The sequence below is a fragment of the Podarcis melisellensis genome (genome assembly GCF_964234715.1).
Source record: "Podarcis melisellensis genome assembly, chromosome: 2".
Classification (NCBI taxonomy): domain Eukaryota; kingdom Metazoa; phylum Chordata; class Lepidosauria; order Squamata; family Lacertidae; genus Podarcis; species Podarcis melisellensis.
This window is the reverse complement of record NC_138529.1, coordinates 23,850,206-23,871,412: the sequence shown is the minus strand read 5'-3', so window position 1 is coordinate 23,871,412 and position 21,207 is coordinate 23,850,206. Positions and strand designations below refer to the sequence as shown.

The window sequence follows — 21,207 nt, the reverse complement described above, 5'->3', positions numbered from 1 at the left end:
CTTTTTACCTAACAACTACTGCACACAGGCCCACTCTCATTTTAAGGTAACGTATTAAGTGCGGGGATAAGCATTGTGTCAGCTTAGGAGCAGAGAGTGTGAGGGCCTTATAATCTATTCAGTATTACAAATATAGATGTATTCTAGTCCCACTCTGGCAAGCCCAGGAAGTTCTCCCAGGGTATTAGACTGGCACAAGCTGGTTAGCAGTCGTGATGGCTGTATGCTCCATAATCAAAGGGAAATGGGTCTCTGAATAGCAGTTGCTAGGAGACAACAGCAGGATAGGCCTTTTGTCCCTCACTTTATCCTCATGGACTTCCCTGAGACATCTAGTTGGCCACTGTAGAAAAAAGGAGACTCGATTAGGTAAACCTTTAGTCTAATCCAGAAGGCCTCTTCTTAGGTTCTTAGCCATTGACAGGCCTTTTTTTTTTTTTTTTGAAGATGATGATGATGAAGAAGAAAATCCTCCGTTGATCCAGAGAGAACATGGACCTCCCAGCTAAGCCTTAGGATGGTAAGATCATTCTTTATGTCCTGTCAGATGACCAGATGCAGAAGAAGATGGGTACCTGTGCTTTGATAGATGAAAAGGAGACGGCATTTCCACGACTGCCACTTTCCTCACTGTTAATGACAAGGTGAAACTAGCGTTTTGTGAATCTGTCAGTTCTGGTTTCTCTCAGTTTCTCATTTTTCCAATCGTAACTTCAGTTTTCTGCATTTCCACATCACTCTGTGATGTGTATGTGTGTGTGTGTGTGTGTGTGTGTGTGTGTGTGTGTTTAAGTTCGATACAGCATTTTGGTATGAATGTCTCCTAAATATTTTCATATGCATCTTCTACACATTCTTGTTGTTTCCCCCAATATAACACATTTTGGAGGCTTTTTTTCACCAATATATGCATTTCTATGCACATTCCTTGCTTGGAGAATAGCACTGCAAAATTTGGAGAAGTGTGAAACTGTGTTTCAGTTTGTGTATTGTTTCAAAAAGTGTGAATTAGGTAAGTCCACATTTAAATGAGAGATTAATTGAATTCCCCCACCCCATTCCTAGCTCCAACTGCTCTGAAATTTTCACTTCAGCACACCTCTTGAGAACCCAGCTGTCTTTTGTATCTATTTGCCAAAGCTCCCCACAGGTCAACAGAAGTTGGTGTAGATGACTTACCTTTGCAGCTAATTGTCCATTTGTCAACTGTGGCCGTTGTCATAATCCGGCTCCTTCTACCACTCCCAAACAAGAAAAATGGGCCTTTTGCTTTGCAACAGAAATAGTAGCTATTGAAGAGTGTGTGTGTGTGTGTGTGTGTGTGTGTATTAAACACACAGTTTATTTATTTGTATTTATTATATTTCTTAGTTGCTTTATGTATAAATAAAAGTCTCAAAGCAACTTAAGAATTTCCAGATTGCTTTTCTTTTGTCTTGCAAAAATGAAACTAAGACAGGAGGAATTGCTAGATTCTACTTTGTGGTTTATAACCAGATCAATGAATGTGTGTGTGTGTAGCATATACATTGCGACAAGCTATAAAACCCTGGGAAAGAATTGTAATTCATAAAAGTAACAGGAAACCAAGCCCGTTCACATTTTAAGTTGCCCTAATACAATCTTGGGCGTGAGGCTAGAGGAGAGGAGGAAACTTCCAGGTAAGTAATGATGGAGACAAATCTTAGCGTAACTGAAACAAAAGAAGGAAAAAATGAACTTCCAGCAAATCAACAGAGCCTTAACTTGCCAAGAGAAACAAAACTCAGCAGCTGACTCAGGGTATTAGAGCTGCAAAAGATATTTGAGATACACTGGACAGGTCTGCCAGACAAAGACTTATTTTTATTAGACTTGTGAATCTTGCATTTAGTTTAATAGGATGAAAAACACATTCTTCTTTTTGCGATCTTGAATCTGCCAAGGTAGACAGGTCTGATGCCACCAATGGTTTAGCTGTTCCTTTAAAGGACTTTGAAATTGTTATGAAGTCAGAAGTGCAGTGCTAGAAATGCTTTGCAGCGGTTCTCAACCTGTGGGTCCCCAGATGTTGTTGGACTACAACTCCCATCATCCCTGAGCTCTGGCCTTGCTAGCTAGGGGTGATGGGAGTCGTAGTCCAACAACATCTGGGGACCCACAGGTTGAGAAATGCTGCTTTAGAGCCAGCAGCAGTGTCTCTAATTCTGGATCCAGGCAAATGCCTCAAGTATCTCAAGGAAGCTTTGGGTTTCATTACAGGCATGTCAGTCTTCTAATGTCAGGAAGATAGAAAATACCTGGTGTCTGCATTCAGGGCTTAAGGCGCTCATGCCCCTTTGCACAAAGATCAAACCTAGTTTGCAAAGATGCAAAACAGTGTCTGCTGCCACATCTTCTTGTTGCTGGTTATGGGTCCAACCAAGGCAAGGTCTCGCTGTCAATCAGCTCCATCGACAGACTGTCCCTGTCTGGACAAGCTACACTTTCTCATTCTTGCTCTCCTGTGGAGGGAAGGTGATTTTGGTAAGCTGAGAACGCCAAAGTATTAGCCTCGTTCTGTCATTCTTGTATGCGTAGAGGTGGAGCGCTTGGGTGTGGAGGGGGGGCGCACATGTGAGAAATGTACACCTTTCGGTGTTGCCACTTTTAATCTCTAAAAGAGCACATGTTGATAACCCTTGGTGCCATGTGATGCCACGCTTTATTTAAATATCATGTGGAACCCAAGAGCGTATGACAGTAAATCAATCACAATGAACCTGGAGAACAGATATATATACAGTGGTACCTCGGGTTAAGAACTTAATTCGTTCTGGAGGTCCGTTCTTAACCTGAAACTGTTCTTAACCTGAGGTACCACTTTAGCTAATGGGGCCTCCTGCTGCCGCCGTGCGATCTCTGTTCTCATCCTGAAACAAAGTTCTTAACCCGAGGTACTATTTCTGGGTTAGTGGAGTCTGTAACCTGAAGCGTCTGTAACCCGAGATACCACTGTATAGAGAGATCCTCATTACAAATAAAATAGCAAGCACCAAACTTGTACATTTTTAGTTTCCATGGCTTCTTGTGTTTGTAGCTTTTGTAGGAGCACAAGAACAGGCACGTTTGAGATTTGCATGTGAAGTTGGACCTTGGTACTGTATATTGTAGAAAGGATAGTACAGTGTGTTGAGTTCATGTTTGTTCAAATGATTTTATTACTTCTTGCTACGGATGGAAGAGAAATATGCTTTGGTTAGGATTTTAACGTGACCCTACCTAATTTACACTATCTGGAACAACATGCAAACCAAAATTCAACTTAAAATTCACCCTTCTCTGAATTTTGTAATGCTGTTCTGCAACCAAGTAATGTGTACAGTGATGTGTCTATTAGGGAAAAGTGTGCATAGAAATGTATATATAAGTGAAAAATAACATGAAATGCATTATATTAGAGCAGAGCTTTCCAAACTGTGTGTCGCGACACGTTAGTATGTCAGCTGCTGTTTGTAGGCAAGTCACGCAAATGCTCCCTATTTTCATCCAGGAGCCGGAAAGGGATTAGTATAACCTCCGGCTTGCTAATAAAACTGAATTAAAAAGGTAAAGGGACCCCTGACCATTAGGTCCAGTCGTGACCGACTCTGGGGTTGAGGCGCTCATCTCGCTTTATTGGCCAAGGGAGCCGGCGTACAGTTTCCCGGTCATGTGGCCAGCATGACTAAGCCGCTTCTGGCGAACCAGAGCAGCACACGGAAACGCTGTTTACCTTCCCGCCGAAGCGGTACCTATTTATCTACTTGCACTTTGACGTGCTTTCGAACTGCTAGGTTGGCAGGAAAAACTGAATTACTGTGTCGCAAAATGATGCATATCTAAAAAGTGTGCCACCAACATGAAAAGACTGTACTGTATTGGAGGTCATGGCGTGCAAAAATGTGCATACCAGGCAACATTTCATGCAGAAATGTGTATACTTGGAGATATTTGCAATGAAATGCAGACAGAGCTTCATGAGAACTTTCTGGGGGGAGAAAATAGCAAACTGATGCAGAAACGTGGAGAAGCAAACTTAAGACTGGGAAACTGAGCTAAACCAAAATTGGCCAGCCCTACTTCTTGCAAGATTGATGTCAGGTGTACATTCAGCAACAGACTGCATGTACAAGAACTAGGAGTGAGAGGGTACTGAGTTCAGCCTAGGGCAATGCTCAGCTGGAATCAAAATACACATGCAGAGGTACCCAAGGCACCAGTGCATGAGTAATTGCACCCTTTGTGGGGGTGGGGAGAAATCACAATTTTTAACTGGAGACGCAAATAATGTGGGGGTGGATCTTAAATCGCAACACACCATATTTTTTCGTGTATAAGACGATACCCCCCCCCGATTTTTTAAGTTTAAAATTGGGGGTTGTCTTATACATGGAATGCTGCAATCAAATATATAAATAAATACACGTCGCCATCCATATTCTTTATCCTCAGCCTCCCCTCACTATTGGCCTCATGACAAACCCTGGTACCTCGGGTTACAAACGCTTCGGGTTACAAACACTTCATGTTACAGACTCCGCTAACCCAGAAGTAGTACCGTGGGTTAAGAACTTTACCTCAGGATGAGAACAGAAATCGCGCAGCGGCAGCAGCAGCAGCAGTGGGATCCCCCATTACGGGAGGCCGCTCTCCAGCGGGTGCAGAATGCTGCAGCGAGACTCCTTACGGGGTCCTCGCTGCGAGATTACATTCACCCGGTGCTATACTGGCTGCACTGGCTCCCAGTGGGGTACAGGATCAGGTTTAAGGAGCTGGTTTTAACCTTTAAAGCCCTATACAGCCTAGGACCCTCGTACCTACGGGACCGTCTCTCCTGGTATGTCCCACTGAGGAACTTTTGGTCTTCAAATAAAAACATCTTGGAGGTCCTGGGCCACAGGGAGGTTAGGCTGGCCTCAACTAGAGCCAGGGGTTTTTCGGCTGTGGCTCCAATCTGGTGGAACGCTCTGTCACAAGAGACTAGGGCCCTGCGGGACTTGACATCTTTCCGCAGGGCCTGCAAGACAGAGCTGTTCTGCCAGGCCTTTGGTCGGGGTTCAGTCTGACTCCATCTTCCCTTTCATAAGAACTTGCAGAAAAGTGGCCACCCAATTTTTCTCACAGGCCCATATAAGTTCAGCACAAACAGTTGGGCCTGGTGAGCATTTAAGGTCCCCAACCCTAATCTGCGGGTTGCCATCCGATTGGATTTTATTCTGATTCTGATCTGATTTGAGGATGTATTTTAATTGATTGTCTGATTTTATGTTAATGTGTTATACATTAGATGTTAGCCACTCTGAGCCCGGCTTTGGCTGGGGAGGACGGGATATTATTATTATTATTATTATTATTATTATTATTATTAGCTAAAGTGGTGCTTCAGGTTAAGAACAGTTTCAGGTTAAGAACGGACCTCCGGAATGAATTAAGTTCTTAACCAGAGATACTACTATACTCCCCCCAGCAGCCGCCACTCCGGACATTGTACCTTCCACCGTAAATACTGAGACAAAAGTGCAACACACAGGCAGGAGAGCTGAAGCCGCAACTACAGTGGAGTTACACTGAGCTGACAGGAGCAGCCGCCATTACAAGAAGCACAGTGGTAATAATTTTGGTTCTCCCCCCCCCCCATATATATGTGTGTGTGTGTGTGTGTTGAGCATGTGTTGCAAGAGTACAGAAACAAGTATACATGCAGGCAACTTTACATTTGTCAATGCTGCCACTGGCGAGGCCAGGAAATGAAATTCTAACCAAATAACAACCGCAACATTTTCAAGCCAAGGAAAATTCACTGTACATCAGCTTTGCGTGTTCCATTTATGGGCTTTTCTTCACTCTTCTCCAGCGGCGTTGGCCCTTGTTCTGTGCACTCTTCTCTGAGCCACCCTGGGGAGGCTGTTTGGACTGCTCTACGTCAGAGAGACAAGCCAGAGTATTTTCAAACGAATCCCTTGAAGTTACTATAAGATTAGGGTGCTTTTATGTTTAATTAAGAGAGCGCGGCATATCATTTCAGCAGCGTAATTGTTTCCTGCTATTAAATGGAGCTGGAGGTTGTTTATCTGCTCAACAAGAGACATCAATCCTGAGATGCTCCCCACTCCACCCCCCCTTCTTTCTGGACAATGATGTGATTTTTTTTATTTGGCTGCATGATAAATGCAGCTGCAACCTTTGCTTGTTGATGGACTAACCCGCCCACTTCTGACGTTATTTCTGAGCAGATCATTTTTTATTTGTTCCATGAGCAATAGTGTTGGTCTCTGTACCTCTGACTTCTGATTCTTTTAGGATCATCCTGGCCCATCTGCTGCACTCCTGAAACAGACGTTTTTAGCGCACAAATTTGGCCTCTCTATAATATTTAAAAAGTATCCTCTGCTGTTCAAATACATAATTTAATTCGGACATGCACGTTATTAACCTCTTCTGGTAACAATGAAGTTGGGGCCTGAGTTATGTGGAGGGGAAAGCGAGAGCCTACTCACCCAGGCAGGGACACAAGTTGCGCTGTGGGTTAAACCACAGAGCCTAGGACTTGCCGATCAGAAGGCCGCGGTTCGAATCACCGTGACGGGCTGAGCTCCCGTTGCTCGGTCCCAGCTCCTGCCAACCTAGCAGTTCGAAAGCACGTCAAAGTACAAGTAGATAAATAGGTGCCGCTCCGGCGGGAAAGTAAACGGCGTTTCCGTGCGCTGCTCTGGTTTGCCAGAAGCGGCTTAGTCATGCTGGCCACATGACCCGGAAGCTGTACGCCAGCTCCCTCGGCCAATAAAGCGAGATGAGATGAGCGCCGCAACCCCAGAGTCGGCCACGACCGGACCTAATGGTCAGGGGTCCCTTTACCTTTACCTTTATAATATTTAAAAGGTATCCTCTGCTGTTCAAATACATAGTTTAATTCAGTCATGCACTATATGAACCTCTTCTGGTAACAATGAAGTCGGGGCCTGAGTTCTGTGAGGGGAAAGTGAGAGCCTACTCACCCAGGCTTGTTCACTCAGGGTTTGGAGACCACTCGGAAGCAAAACAAGCAAACAAAACAAAGCCAAAAAACCACAAAATTGTGTTGCAGGAATCATGCGCACCTTATTTTTGCACTTCTGCTATATTGCCCCAAAGATAAATGATTGAAAGAGGACAGGGCTCCTGCATGTTGAACGGTTATGTAGATTGTCAAGCTGAGCTACAACCTGGAGATCTGCCCTGAACCTTGAAATTGAGGGGAGTACATGGCTTCCACCCCCTCCCCAGTTCCTTCTCCAAATCTTTCATACACCCAAGCTGTGCAGCACATCTTGAATTATATTTGCTTACTACAACAGGCAGCAGAACGGAAGGGATGGCAGGAATAAGCAGAGGAGGATGCTGCGCCTGCCTCCTCTCCAACGGTGCTGGGGAATTAAAATGGTACTGCCCAGAATAGCAGCAAATAAAATCCGCTCATACGTCAGCGACTGATAAGACTTGTCAACCAGTTCTTCCAAAGTCTTCCTAAATTATAAAGCTCCAAAATACAGGCCAAAATAGAGCAGGTCTTGGAAGGGCGAGGCATACAACAGGCACCACCAGTGAAAAGGCCCTGCTCCATGTAGCTCCTGTCCTAACATTTGATAGGGTGCCCACTTGCCCTCCTTCTTGACATGGAATGTTCTCTATTGGAGTCTCCAGGTCCAGTACAAAGACCATAAGAAGGGAGAGCAGGGACCTTGAAGTTCCCAACAGCTGTTAGTCAAGCAAGCAAGCACACAGGTCACCTTTGTCACAGTCAGGACGCCTATGTCCTGGCCAGGCCTGCACCCAATCTTGTTTTTGTACAATCTTGTTTGTCCTCAGTCACCAAAATCATATTATCAACATATACAAACAGAATTCCCCCCCCCCTTCATTTGCAAGGAATAGTACAAAACAAAGAGGCACTAATAAAGAAAAGTTCCACAGTGGCAACAGAAAACAAACTAAAAATGCTTTTGCAGTTCATCAAACTATCCAGCAATATCAAGGTATAGGAAAACTGGTGCTATTAACAGAAATCCTTCCAGTTGGTTAATTGGTTTGGCAACGTCCATGCACATGACGTGCAATGCTAATTATTTTCCCCAAGAATTATGGTAAATGATAACTAATCAGAGTCGGCTAAAGTTGCAAATGGCAACAAAATATCTGTGAAAGGAAGAGGAGCAGGTTTGTTCAAGTGTGTTGCAGGTAGAAATACTGTTTGTAATGAAGTGAGAGCAGTAGTTTACTTGCTCAAATTAACAAATAAGAAAGTTTTGAGAATTTAAATTCTAGATTAAAATTGATTACTTAATTGAGAAGGGAGATTGTAACAAAAACACTGGGGCCTAATTTGAATAGTAGAGTGCCCGGTATCTGGTGGGCAGACCAAAGCACTCGTCAGGAGAGCTATGAGATTCAGGTGAGGGTCAGATGCCTTTTCAATCCCAGCAGGTATATGCCCGGCTTAGAAATGTTGCCTCCTTGGTAATGGCGTTGCCCTGAGTAAACTCTCTCTCCCCCCCCCCCCACTTCCTTCTCAGTCGTCAACAGCACCATCCCCCTTACGGTGGCTGCTTAAGGCCATTTGCCTCTTCACCTTCTGCTCTCCCACTTTCACTGCGATAAACAACTACCTGACATTCAGAAGACATCTGAAGGCAGCCCTGTTCAGGGAAGTTTTTAATATGTGACATTTTAGTGTATTTTTCATCTTTGTTGGAAGCCGCCCAGAGTGGCTGGGGAAACCCAGCCAGATGGGCGGGGTACAAATAAATTATTATTATTATTATTATTATTATTATTATTATTATTATTATTATTATTATTACTGCTCTCCAGGTTCTGGGAGAAGGGGTGGGTCTGGAATGCTTTCTAACAATAACATGTCAGTCAGCAGCTCTGGTTCTGCTCCTCCCCCCTCCTCTTCTTCCATGATCTCCCAGGTTTGTCCCTCTCCTATCTCTGAGCCGTGACCTTCTGCAAACCACTGTTGTAAATCTATACTGCCTTCCTCTTCTCAGGAAGGTTGAGGAGGAGGAGGCGGTCTCCACCATTCCTCCTCAGTCCAGTCGCTGGCATAAATATAGATATAAAGATACTGTTTCTGCACCTAACCACCTGTTAGGACTGCTGAATGACTTCCTCAGAACGAGACTTCTGCCTGGCTCTTTAAACGTGGCCTTCCTTTTGGGATTGTCCCTCCATGGCTGCTTTCTGGAATTAGTCCTTAGCTCACTTTGGACTATGATGTGACACTGTAGAGAGCTTGTGAGGAAACAGCAATGCTTTCAAATGTGGTGTGTGTGTGTGTGTGTGTGTGTGTGTGTAAAAGAGAGAGAGAGAGGGAGAGGGAGAGAGAGAGAGAGAGAGAGAGAGAGAGAGAGAGAGAGAGAGAGAGAGAGAGAGATATGAAGTTCCCATCATCAGTGTATCAACACAGTTCTACACGCTGGATGCTCACAGGCAAAATCATTACCAAATTTGTTTTGGAAAGCTAGTCAATTAAGTGGCCAATTATTATACATTTAGAAATCAATAGACAGGTCAAAAGTTGTCAATTAACTGGTCATTTGAATGACTTTATGAGCAGAAACAACATAAGAACTTATCTAGCAGATTACCAGTAGATAAAGAAATGGCTTATTCTTTTGTAGGTCCACTGTGTGTGTTTGTGTGTAAAACCTCTGTCTTATCTCTGGTGGGGCTGCACAACCTAACTCTTTTCAGCAAAGCCTAAACATTTGAAATTTTTCACAATGCATTCCTTTCCCAACCACCAGATTCTTTGTTCCAAAAAGTGCTGGAACTTTTTGTTTTATTACAAATTACCCATGCTTCTGAACACAGGTAAATGTACAAAGAAGATACTGGTAATCAAAACCACAAGGAAACTTACAAAAAAAGATAATTCAAATTACAATTAAAAAAAAAAAAAACCTAGCAAGGGCAAGTGATTTGGGAGATCAGACTCCCAAATGAATGGGGTGGCATTTATCACCAAAGGTGTTTCCACAAAAGGCGTTTCCAAAACTTAATGGCTGTAACATCAAATTGTGACTTGTGTGCTTAAATGGGTCATCACAGATCTGAAAGTCGAAAGAAATCTTGTTCAGTGATTTAAATTATTTCCCTCATATATTTTTTCCCTGATGGCATAAGTAGATTCAGGACTTTTTTTCAGCCAGAACTTGCCAGAACTCACTACCGGCACCTCTCAGGTGTGTGCCATTACCATTCTAAGAGAGAGGTGTTTGTGGTGAGTTCTTTTTCTAGAAAAATAGTACTGCTTATATTCATGATGGAATGTTGAAACTATGAATATATTCCCCCCCCCCTCAAGTCCTGGAAAAAGAAGGCAAAGGTCACAGCAGATTTACCAGGCTCTAGTCCATGAAGTAAACTGTTACCAGTGATTCCAGGACCAGGGAAAACAAATTGAAGCCATCTGCAGCCACAATAACTTTATAATCCATTGGAACCCTCTCTCCAGTACTCAAAACACCTACCTTATTTCAGGGATGGAAGCCCTGTAGTCATCCACGACAACTTCCAGCATATTCTTCGGCCATTGGCTGATGAGAGATGTAGTCTGGAGGTTTCCCCAAACCCTGGTTTACTGGTTCAAGAATTACCTTGGGGGCTTTCCATCTGGTGCCCAACCTACTCCCTGCCCCCCATGAACCAGCTATTCTAATTGGGTAGTAGTGAATACTTCAGTTTAGCACTGGTCATCTGGAATGTTTTCCATGACAATGTTTTGGTCCAGTTTTGGGGGGAGACCCATTACATAAAATTCATTTGGAAGGGCTTAGCATTTTCTGGTGCTTTTTCTTTGTTGGAGCTGAGCAAAATTAGTTCAGACTAATTTTCAGCCAAACAAACAAAAACTAACAACAATAGCAGCAGCAAGAAAGCAAAAACTTATTACTGATGTTCTATTCAGAGCCAGATTTGTTCTGTAAATTCTGCAACACAATAACAGATGTTGGCCGCTGATTAAACAAACAGGAGCTGAGACGCAAGAAAAACACCAGTTTAACTTCAAAGGTAGCTTAGCTTGGAGCCTGACATTACATTATATATTTTTTCTTCTTCAAGTGTTAAGTGGGAACGAGATCTCTTTATTGCCAGACTTTGATGATATCAGATATCAAGATAATTTTATGCCAGGTCTCCACCTGAATAATTAAAAATATATCTAAGAAGGTTCCAATATCAGGGATTAGAAATAACTCTTCTAGGCAGAAAAGTATTTTTATACTGGCTGGAACAGATTATTATGGGACATATAAGACGGCCAAATTTATTAGCTTGACTTTAAGGAAACAGAAATTGCTTAATATTTTAGATGGGAATATGTGTTAATGATTATAGCCTTGGCAGATGGTAGGGACATCGATCGCAAAAGTTCCACTGACAGCCCAAGTTGCTGTACCTTCTTGTTAAACTGTTGTAGCCCTGTAAGGCAAATGTTTAACCAGCATAGAAGAAATCTCGCCCAGGCGACAGTCTCTACCTTGTGTTGACCTCCCTCTAGACACAAGGCTGCATAGGTTACACATCATGGGACAGTAAAAATCTTGAAGAGGAAAGCTGCCTGCACTCATTCTACCAACTGGGTAAGCCATGGCAGCCAGACTGGAATACCATAGAGCAATTGAGCTATAATTTTGGCGTTGAAGACCTTAAGGGCAGAAGGGATATGCGAATTACCTCTTATTATGAAAAAACGTATTATGGCCTGCATAGACATCTTACTGGCATTCACTGCAATTGCACGGTGCGTGGACCAGAGAAGCTTATGATGGAATGTAATTCCCAGATAGTTGAATTTGAATACCTGCTGCATGGGTTTACCACCAAATACCCAGCTATAGCTCTTGCGTGAATTCCCCAAAACCATTATTTTGCTTTTGTCAAAGTTCATGTTAATGAACACTGTAACAACTCCAATTTTTCTAGAAAAAGAGGTGCTGGAACTCACCATGAATGGCAATGATAATGGCAATGGCGCCCACCTGAAAAAAGCCCTGACTATAACAATATCATTATATTCCAATACAGTTTAATGTGTTTTGTATGTATGCATCTTATTGTTGTTTTTATTGCCTGTTATCTTTTATTTATGGCCAGATGGACTAGCAAGCAATAAACTGGGTTGGCTATGTCTAGGAAAGGTGCCTTAGACATAGAATAAGCTGGTGTCATTTGAAAAGCAGTGGAACCTTGGTTCTCGAACGTAATCTGTTCCAGAAGTCCATTCGACTCCCAAAACATTCGAAAACCAAGGTGCGGCTTCCGATTGGCGCAAGTGCCCCGGAAACAATAGCTGACAACTGCATCAGATGTTCAGCTTCCAAAGAATGTCTGGAAACCAGAACACTTACTTCTGGGTTTCCAGCATTCGGGAGCTGATTTGTTCGTCAACTAAGCCATTCGAGAACCAAGGTTCCACTGTATTTCAGAATATTTCCACAAGCTATGGTAGGACCTCATGAACTTTAGATACAATGAAGTTACAGGTGTTTATGGGTGGGATAGGTATAAACCTAGGCGGTTACTAAATAAGGAAATGTCAGCCTGATAGAATTGATGCTCCATTATTCATTGCATTTATGGATCACCTTTTAGCTGTCTCCACGTTTTTATTTTATTTTTAAAACACTGAATCTGAGCATATTACCTCTGAGTCCATCACAGCGCTGTGATTTATGTCCAGGAAAGGCTTGCTGACTTGAACAACCTTTCCCACCCAGCAACAGGAGGCAGACAGAGTCCCTAACTGGCTCTGTGTTTGATGGTCAAGCTCTCGTTGCTAAAGTAAGCTCATAGATCTTTTTCTCTATCTTTGGAGAGGAAGCGTTCTGCAGAAAAACAAATCAATTTGAGTCCCAGGCAGATGGGAAGGGAGCAGATTGCTGCTGTACTAGAACAGAAGATACTAAACATGTTTGTCTGTTTACTATGACACTCCATGACTCAGGCACCTCTGTGGATAATAAAATAGGCAAGCATCTTTTATTGGCTTTTTAGGAGTCTGTCTCACTTTGCCCTATCTCTGGGGCTCTGTGAAGCAAATCTTCATTCACCGGCCTGGGGTATGTGGTGATCACACAGGGTCCCCGGACATTTAACGGTCTATTGATCCCTGTGCCACCACTGTGCTCACTTCCCCGCTGCCACCAACCCGTTACTCTCGGGTAAAACACTGAGTCCAGTCAGTTGTTAAAAGTGAACCAAAAAAACAAGTTTATTTTACAAACATTAACAAGTTTACGGTTTCTCAGATAATATTCCTGTCAGTATCTTAACTTTAGTTTCTTTACCGGCCTATACCTTCCTAATACCTTCTGACTGATTATCTCAACTGACTCCTCTTAACAGATTCTCTCACTCTCTCACACCAGACTAGCCCAACCCACCGACTTATCTTCTCTGTCTGTTCTAACTCCAGACTGTCTTCTCAACAACTCTAACTCCCTAAACAACCTCTGTGCTTAAAACTTATACAGTTAACTCTGCCTCCTGGGTTCCCATTGGTTAGTCATTTTACAATTTTTTAACCCTTTCCCTATGAACCCAGTATGATGTCACACACCTAGGAGGGCAAATGCCACAGGTAGCTCAGTTGGTAGAGCAGGAGACTCTCAATCTCAGAGTTGTGGGTTTGAATCTCACACCAGGCAAAAGATTCCTGCATTGCAGGAGGTTATGCTAGATGACTCTTGTGGTCCCTTCCAACTCTATGATAAGGTAAAGGTAAAGGGACCCCTGACCATTAGGTCCCGTCGCAGACGACTCTGGGGTTGCGGCGCTCATCTCGCTTTATTGGCCGAGGGAGCCGGCGTACAGCTTCCGGGTCATGTGGCCAGCATGACTAAGCTGCTTCTGGCAAACCAGAGCAGCACACGGAAACACTGTTTACCTTCCCGCCAGAGTGGTACCTATTTATCTACTTGCACTTTGACGTGCTTTCGAACTGCTAAGTTGGCTGGAGCAGGGACCAAGCAACGGGAACTAACCCTGTCACAGGGATTTGAACCGCCGACCTTCTGATCGGCAAGTCCTAGACTCTGTGGTTTAACCCACAGCGCCACCCACGTCCCTATCAACTCTATGATACTGCTTCCCAAATAGGGTACTTCCAGACATCATCATTTTAACAGCACTGTTTAATTGCTGGTCTGTTTTCAGCTGGAATAGTAATTTTACTCTTTTTCGTTTTTGGTGTGACTAAACTCATGGTACAGAATATTGGCACCTCTTTTTCTTTTGCTGCACATGGCAGCCATTTTGTGCTGCCACCCACATCACTTTTATCAATACTGTTGTACTGGCACCTCATATATATCTTTTACCAAAAAAAAGTGCTGCTTCAGCCAAGTGAACGGTCCTAATTTTTTCAATCCCAAATGTAGGGGGGTGTTCATTGGGACCATTAGGTGGGTGAGGGTTAAATATTCCTTTACCCACTCACTGCCGCAACGTGATAGATTACATTATGACACATCTGTATGGAAAGGTTGAAGTGACAGAGTTGATTTCTTGAGAAGCTATAAAGATCATAGGGAAAGGAATGTGTAGAGCACTAGTGACTTGAGGAAATTGTGCAGGTGTTCCATAACGTTGGATGTTCTGAGGGGAAAACAAGCTGAACAGAGAAAAAACATGAGTTGGGAGATGTTGTGTTCAAAATGTCATGCAGGTGCATGATAGATACATGAAATACAGATTTCAGTTGTGTGGGTGTTGGGAGTTTTCAGTTCTTATCTCTTCTCTGCAGTAATGTAAACAGCTAGTGTTCTAGCTTGCCATTCTTCAAAAATGCCAAGAGGGGGAGAAGTTACAAACTCAACCCACCAGTCACTGATATTGCTCACTTTTTATCCAGCTATTTTCAAATTCTATTGACCATGAATTTGGTACACTAGGATTTCAGATGCACCCAACCTCCCTCGCTTCAACATGGCTCTTTTTAAAATTTATTTTACAGTGGACTTGGGTCTGTTGTTTCATGTGCTCATTTTTCTCCCTAGGTGTCAGAGAGCAGAGATAATAGGCTGTCGTTTTATCTGTATGAAGAGGCTGAGTAATGAAGACAAATGCTGGCAGTTCTCAAATGTGTACTGGAGATCTATTTCCATACAAGATCTGTTTAGAATTTATAGCTGAATTTAAAACAATTCCTCCATAAAGCTGCAGTTTAAAATAAACAGACATGTTACTTATGTTTTAAATGCAACGATTTCCGGAGGGGTGATCATATTAGGCAGCGTTGCAGCAAAAACAATAAACTGTCTTGTGGCACTTTCAAGACTAACTAATTTATTATGGCATCTGCTTTCATGGGCTAAAGTCCACTTCACCAGCTGCCCGAAGTATTATCCTCAGTTGCAGACATATACACATACAGTATTGGAGTGGGGGTTGCAAGCAGTGAGGTCATAAGAAAATGAATTGTCACAGTTTGTACATTTTTCACTACATTTCTCTTTGACCTCGCTGGTTACAACACCTCCTTCCCATTAATATATACCTGCATTATATGCAAATAGAGGTTAACACTTCATTGTTATTTAGCAGATGAGGTTTCGGAGCATATTTTAAACTGGTTTGAACATCATGTTTTAATTGTTTTTTTAATTGCTAATTTTATTAGTTAAGCTCTTGCAGTTCTTCTTCAGCTTTCCTAGCAAACAAACCTGCTAAATTAAAGTGTCACAAAGCAACTATATAACTACCCCAGAAAAGCTCAATTCCTGTTTTGTTTTCATTTGTTTTGTCATTCCTTTTTGTTTTCATTCATATTTTTTTTATGTCACACCTAGTGATATCTCCCATAAACTGATAGTCTGCACCACACCCCAAGATCTGGGAAATGATTTTCTCCTCTATTAGATGTTGTTGCTTTGTAAAGAAAAGAAAATGCAACCCCACTGTAACCATCAACGGCTTTGTCTCCCCGCCCCCTCAACCTCCCAAAGTTAATTCACTGGTGGACTGGAATAAGTTACTTCACTACTTCAACTACCCTTCCGGCCCATAGACTGGCGTGGCAAATGGCAAAGTTCTCAGGTAAGAAGAGCTACTTTCCTTAAATACTTATTGCCAGTGCCAGATTTACGTATAAGCTAAACAATCTATAGCTTAGGGCCCCACCCTCTTGGGGGTCCCCCAGAAAATGAAGAGGAAAAACTGGATGTACATTTCCAAAATATAAGATAAAAAACAAATAAGACTTACATACAGCAACAGTGTTTTGTGTTGTGTAGGCTCCTATGATGTAAGTAATGGGCCCCGCCTGCTAGCCTGCTCCCTAAAATATCACTGGTTTGCTCATTTCTATCTCAACTACTCTGATAAAATACATATTTTGTTATGTGCAAATGGCTTTAGATACCTATTTGGTCCATAAATTACCATATAGCATATATTCAGCACAAAAAACAGCGACAATTTATTGCTGACAAAGGACAGCTGGACATTTAAAGGACCCCATTACCTTCAGTAGCTTAGGGCCTCATCAGACCTAAATCCGGCCCTGCTTATTGCTATTCCCCTCCGATTCCATTTATCTCCAGAGCTCCCAGGGCTTTTAAAAACAATTCACCTGTTCTGCTTGAGTGCAGTGCAGTCTCTTGCGTAATGACTGACCTCTTTTGTGAGTGCTGCAATACCTTGACGCTCGGGTGGCAGCTCAGTGAGAATGTCTTCTGATGTCGCATCGCTCACCTCGCTCCCCCTCCCTCAGCGTTCCTAGAAGCAACTATGTGATCCTTTTACGTTCTAGCCACAACCATTCAGCCCACCCACCACAGATTACAATGCGCTAATAAGGATGGCTGTTTTCGACATGCACAAAATGTAAGCTGAACTGCTTCACTGTCAGCAGAATGGCACATTACTGTTCTAACAGGATACATACCCAACAGATCTACAGCCCTTATACACCCAGCTGATCACTGCGTCTGAGGGAGGGCCTCCCACAAATGTCATCAGGAGGTCCATTCTGTATGATATAGGAATTGGGTCTTTAGCATGGTAGAATTCCTTTGGAATACCCTCATATTAAATGTAAAGGGGACCCCTGACCATTAGGTCCAGTCATGGCCGACTCTTGCTTTACTGGCCGAGGAATCTGGCGTACAGCTTCCAGGTCATGTGGCCAGCATGACTAAGCTGCTTCTGGCGAACCAGAGCAGCACACAGAAATGCTGTTTACCTTCCCGCCGGAGTGGTACCTATTTATCTACTTGCGTGTTTTCGAACTGCTAGGTTGGCAGGAGCAGGGACCGAGCAACGGGAGCTCACCCCGTCACGGGGATTCAAACTGCCGACCTTCTGATCTGCAAGTCCTAGGCTCTGTGGTTTAACCCACAGCGCCACCCACATCCCTACCCTCATATTAGACAGGCTTTTCAGCACCTATTGGAAACATTCATTTTTTTTCAGTGAGCTTTTTAAGTACAGTGGTACCTCGGGTTAAGTACTCAATTCGTTCCGGAGGTCCATTCTTAACCTGAAACTGTTCTTAACCTGAAGCACTACTTTAGCTAATGGGGCTTCCTGCTGCTGCCTCGCCGCCAGAGCACGATTTCTGTTCTCATCCTGAAGCAAAGTTCTTAACCCGAGGTACTATTCTGGGTTAGCGGAGTCTGTAACCTGAAGCGTACGTAACCTGAAGCGTATGTTATCCAAAGTACCACTGTAGAGACCTTTCTCCTATTCTGTTTCTGCATTGGATTTAAAATTCTTTTTCCATATGAAAGTGTTTCTAATTGGGGTATTTTTTAAATTGTTTATGTGTGCAATGGTTTCTGTTGTGGATCCTTTTATTGTGATATTGCTTTGAGATATTTTAGGAGAATCAATTCATAAATGGAGCAAAATGATGAAATAACAGCCCTACCTTTGTGTGTTTCTGTCAAGTAACTGACACCATCATGACATCAGGTGATGGACAGGTGGGTTGCACCACTCACCTGTCAAAGTTGAGCCAGTATAAGATTCTGACCCACTGGGGCAAGAATTTCCAACTCCTGGTGCATTTGACTTGACTTGGCTTATTGTAATTTTATGCCACTTTTCAGTCAAATGAATCTCAAAGCAGCTTACAAACAATAAATAACAATGACGTAATAAAACCTATTAGAACATCGCAAATAGAGCCTAAATCATATAAAATAATTAGCAAATCATCAATAAAACAGTTACAAAGTATAAAACATTATTAACAAACGGGGCAGCTAAAAATACACCACAATTACAGCAGAAGTCATATGATTAACAAATCAAGATGGCTTTTATAATCTATAAAATATTAACAGCATTAATATTAAAAACATGTGAAGCCTTCTCGATTTTATGACATTTATATAACCTTCCCCTTGGCTGTACTGAGATACACTTGATTAAAAACAAAACAGAGGCATTAGCAGACCCTTTCCTTTAGTTACATAAGCCTGAGCCAGAACCCTCAAAGGTTCTATCACCCGAACCTGACTCACCCACTGATTCAAGTGCTTCCTTCTACTGGATGATCCCAAGTCTTCAGGATATAAAAGAACAGCCAACCTGAGTCACAAGCTGGAATTTTTCTTTGGTTGGTTAGTTTCAACCAGGGATGAGGAGTATGTTGACCATCAAATGCTGTTGGACTCCCAGCCAACATCGCTCACCTCAACGTCGCTCAACTGCATTATAAGGCAGTTTCCCGTATTCCTATCCATTGCCTTCCTCTTACGAGCAAAAAATCTGTACACCAAGTAGTGCACATTGACTTACTGAGAGTTTTCTATATTACTCTTCTATTGCATGCACCAAGCAGCTTCAAAGGGAAGCTGTGGAACTGGAAAATTAACCAATTTGATTGCAATTTGATTGTAAATTAAAAATTGTCCAGTAGCACCTTAAAGGTAAAGGTAAAGGGACCCCTGACCATTAGGTCCAGTTATGGACGACTCTGGGCTCTCATCTCGCTTTATTGGCCGAGGGAGCCGGCGTACAGCTTCCAGGTTATGTGGCCAGCATGACTAAGCCACTTCTGGCAAACTAAAGCAGCGCACGGAAATGCCATTTACCTTCCCGCCGGAGCGGTACCTATTTATCTACTTGTACTTTGATGTGCTTTCGAAGTGCTAGGTTGGCAGGAGCAGGGACCAAGCAACAGGAGCTCACCCCGTCACAGGGATTCGAACCACCGACCTTCTGATTGTGTGCATGCACACTTTTTCAGATACACTGAAACAGAAGTATCTGAAGAAGTGTGCATGCACATGGAAGCATATACCCAGAACAAACTTAGGTGGTCTCTAAGGTGCTACTGGACAATTTTTTATTTACTTCGACTGTGTCAGACCAACATGGCTACCTACCTGAATCTACAATTTGATTGTATTTCTCATAGCTTGAACTTCCAAGTATAAGCAGTTTGCAGGCTTCAAAAGGTAAATCACCTCCTAATGAACTGTAATATATATTCACCCGTTTAGTGATCAGGTTTTTTAAAAATTATTTTCATTTGGAACTCCTATCATTTTCTTGTCTCTCAAAGTTAACTTGGCACATCTTGCAGTGTAACTTATTTCAACTGTCACTGTCACAGACCAAGTCCATTGCCTGCATCCAGTAACGTGATCTGTTATCCATAATAGCTCTTGCCACAAGGAACTTAGGGTTGTATCCAATGTAGCCCCAAGTAATTCACATAACACAAGGATTTAGGCTTGCACAATGGAATCCGCCCCCCTTCCCATCATGCCCCGTAAATGTGTTCCAGATTATTACCTACACTCCAAAGTTGATTTGGAGAGGGTGTGGGCTCTGAGGAGAGGGAGGGAAATCCAACTGCACAAGCATAAATTGCACTGATGGGACACGTTAATTGGAAACCGCTCTTCATCTTTCTAACAACATGTGTCATTGTTATTAAGGTATTTTCGCTTGGATTTGTTAGGGTTATCACTCTAAACCATGGTTTCCCAACCTTGGGTCTCCAGCTGTTTTTGGACTACAACTCCCATTTTCCCTAGCTAGGAGGACCAGTGGTCAGGGATGCTGGGAACAGTAGTCCAAAAACCAGTGGAGACCCAAGTATAGGAATCCCTGCTCTACACTAAAGACTAGGACCAGTATCGAAAGAGCTACTATACTCTTCCATCATCTGTGATTTAAAAATTAACAACTCCCCTTCCTTTGAGCAGCAGGTTCCTGTGCCAAATTCCAATTTTCATTTGAAAGTCCTTGCATTTTGTCACGTTGCATGGTGAGCCCCTATTTTAAGAACTCAAGTCCAAAGGACCTATGGGCATGCAGAACTTCGTTTTGCTATTCTTTGGATCTCTCTTTGGGTTTATTTTTGGCTTATGTTAACAGGTGCTGTCCGTGGTGCTGAAGATAACATTCCATAATTCAGAAGTGGGGTATTTTCCGAGTGGGGCTTAAATAGCTTTGGCTGTCCAAGTAGCAGACATTCAGTGCAACAAACTGGGCAGAATCAAAGCACAATCTACACTCCAATACCGGGATACTGAACCTGGTCTCAAATGGATCAGGGAGCTGCTTAACCCACATGTGAACCTACAGAGTTCCTTCCAAGTATCTGATTCAAAGAGAGGATTCCTCATTTCCAATCAGCCCTACTGCATCTCAGCAGGAATCACTTCCCTGAGCTCATCTCTTTCCACCCAGGACAGGAGTTATTCTCAGAACAGTTCTTCACACAAAAACACATAGACCGGTGGGCTCCTTTGAGGGTGAGCAAACTTTTTTTAAACTCTAAACATAAACTGTTTTTGGGTGCAAGCCAGTGTGGTGTAGTGGTTAAGAGCGGTGGACTCGTAATCTGGGGAACCGGGTTTGCTTCCCCGCTCCTCCACGTGCAGCTGCTGGGTGACCTTGGGCCAGTCACACTTCTCTGAAGTCTCTCAGCCTCACTCACCTCACACAATGTTTGTTGTGGGGGAGGAAGGGAAAGGAGAATGTTAACCGCTTTGAGACTCCTTCAGGAAGTGATAAAGTGGAATATCAAATCCAAACTACTACACTTCTTCTTCTTCTTCTTCTTCTTCTTCTTCTTCTTCTTCTTCTTCTTCTTCCTGCAAATTTAAACTCAATACAAAAGTGCATCTCAGCAACCAGAGATTTAAACACTGGGCATTAATGGTTGGGGAACACCTTTTGCAAATGGTGTTTTTTTAA

At 42.9% G+C, this 21,207-nt stretch overlaps 1 long non-coding RNA gene across 2 annotated transcripts; it reads left to right on the top strand.

The window, feature by feature from the left end:
- Positions 1-10,875: 10,875 nt before the first annotated feature.
- Positions 10,876-15,315, top strand: LOC309363583. 2 transcript variants are annotated; one of them, XR_014165435.1, is made up of 3 exons: positions 10,876-11,055; positions 12,728-12,828; positions 15,045-15,315. It is a non-coding gene; the product is annotated as an uncharacterized lncRNA (long non-coding RNA). The 2 variants fall into 2 exon arrangements; XR_014165436.1 differs by lacking the exon at positions 10,876-11,055 and having other exon boundaries at positions 12,099-12,828.
- Positions 15,316-21,207: the final 5,892 nt, after the last annotated feature.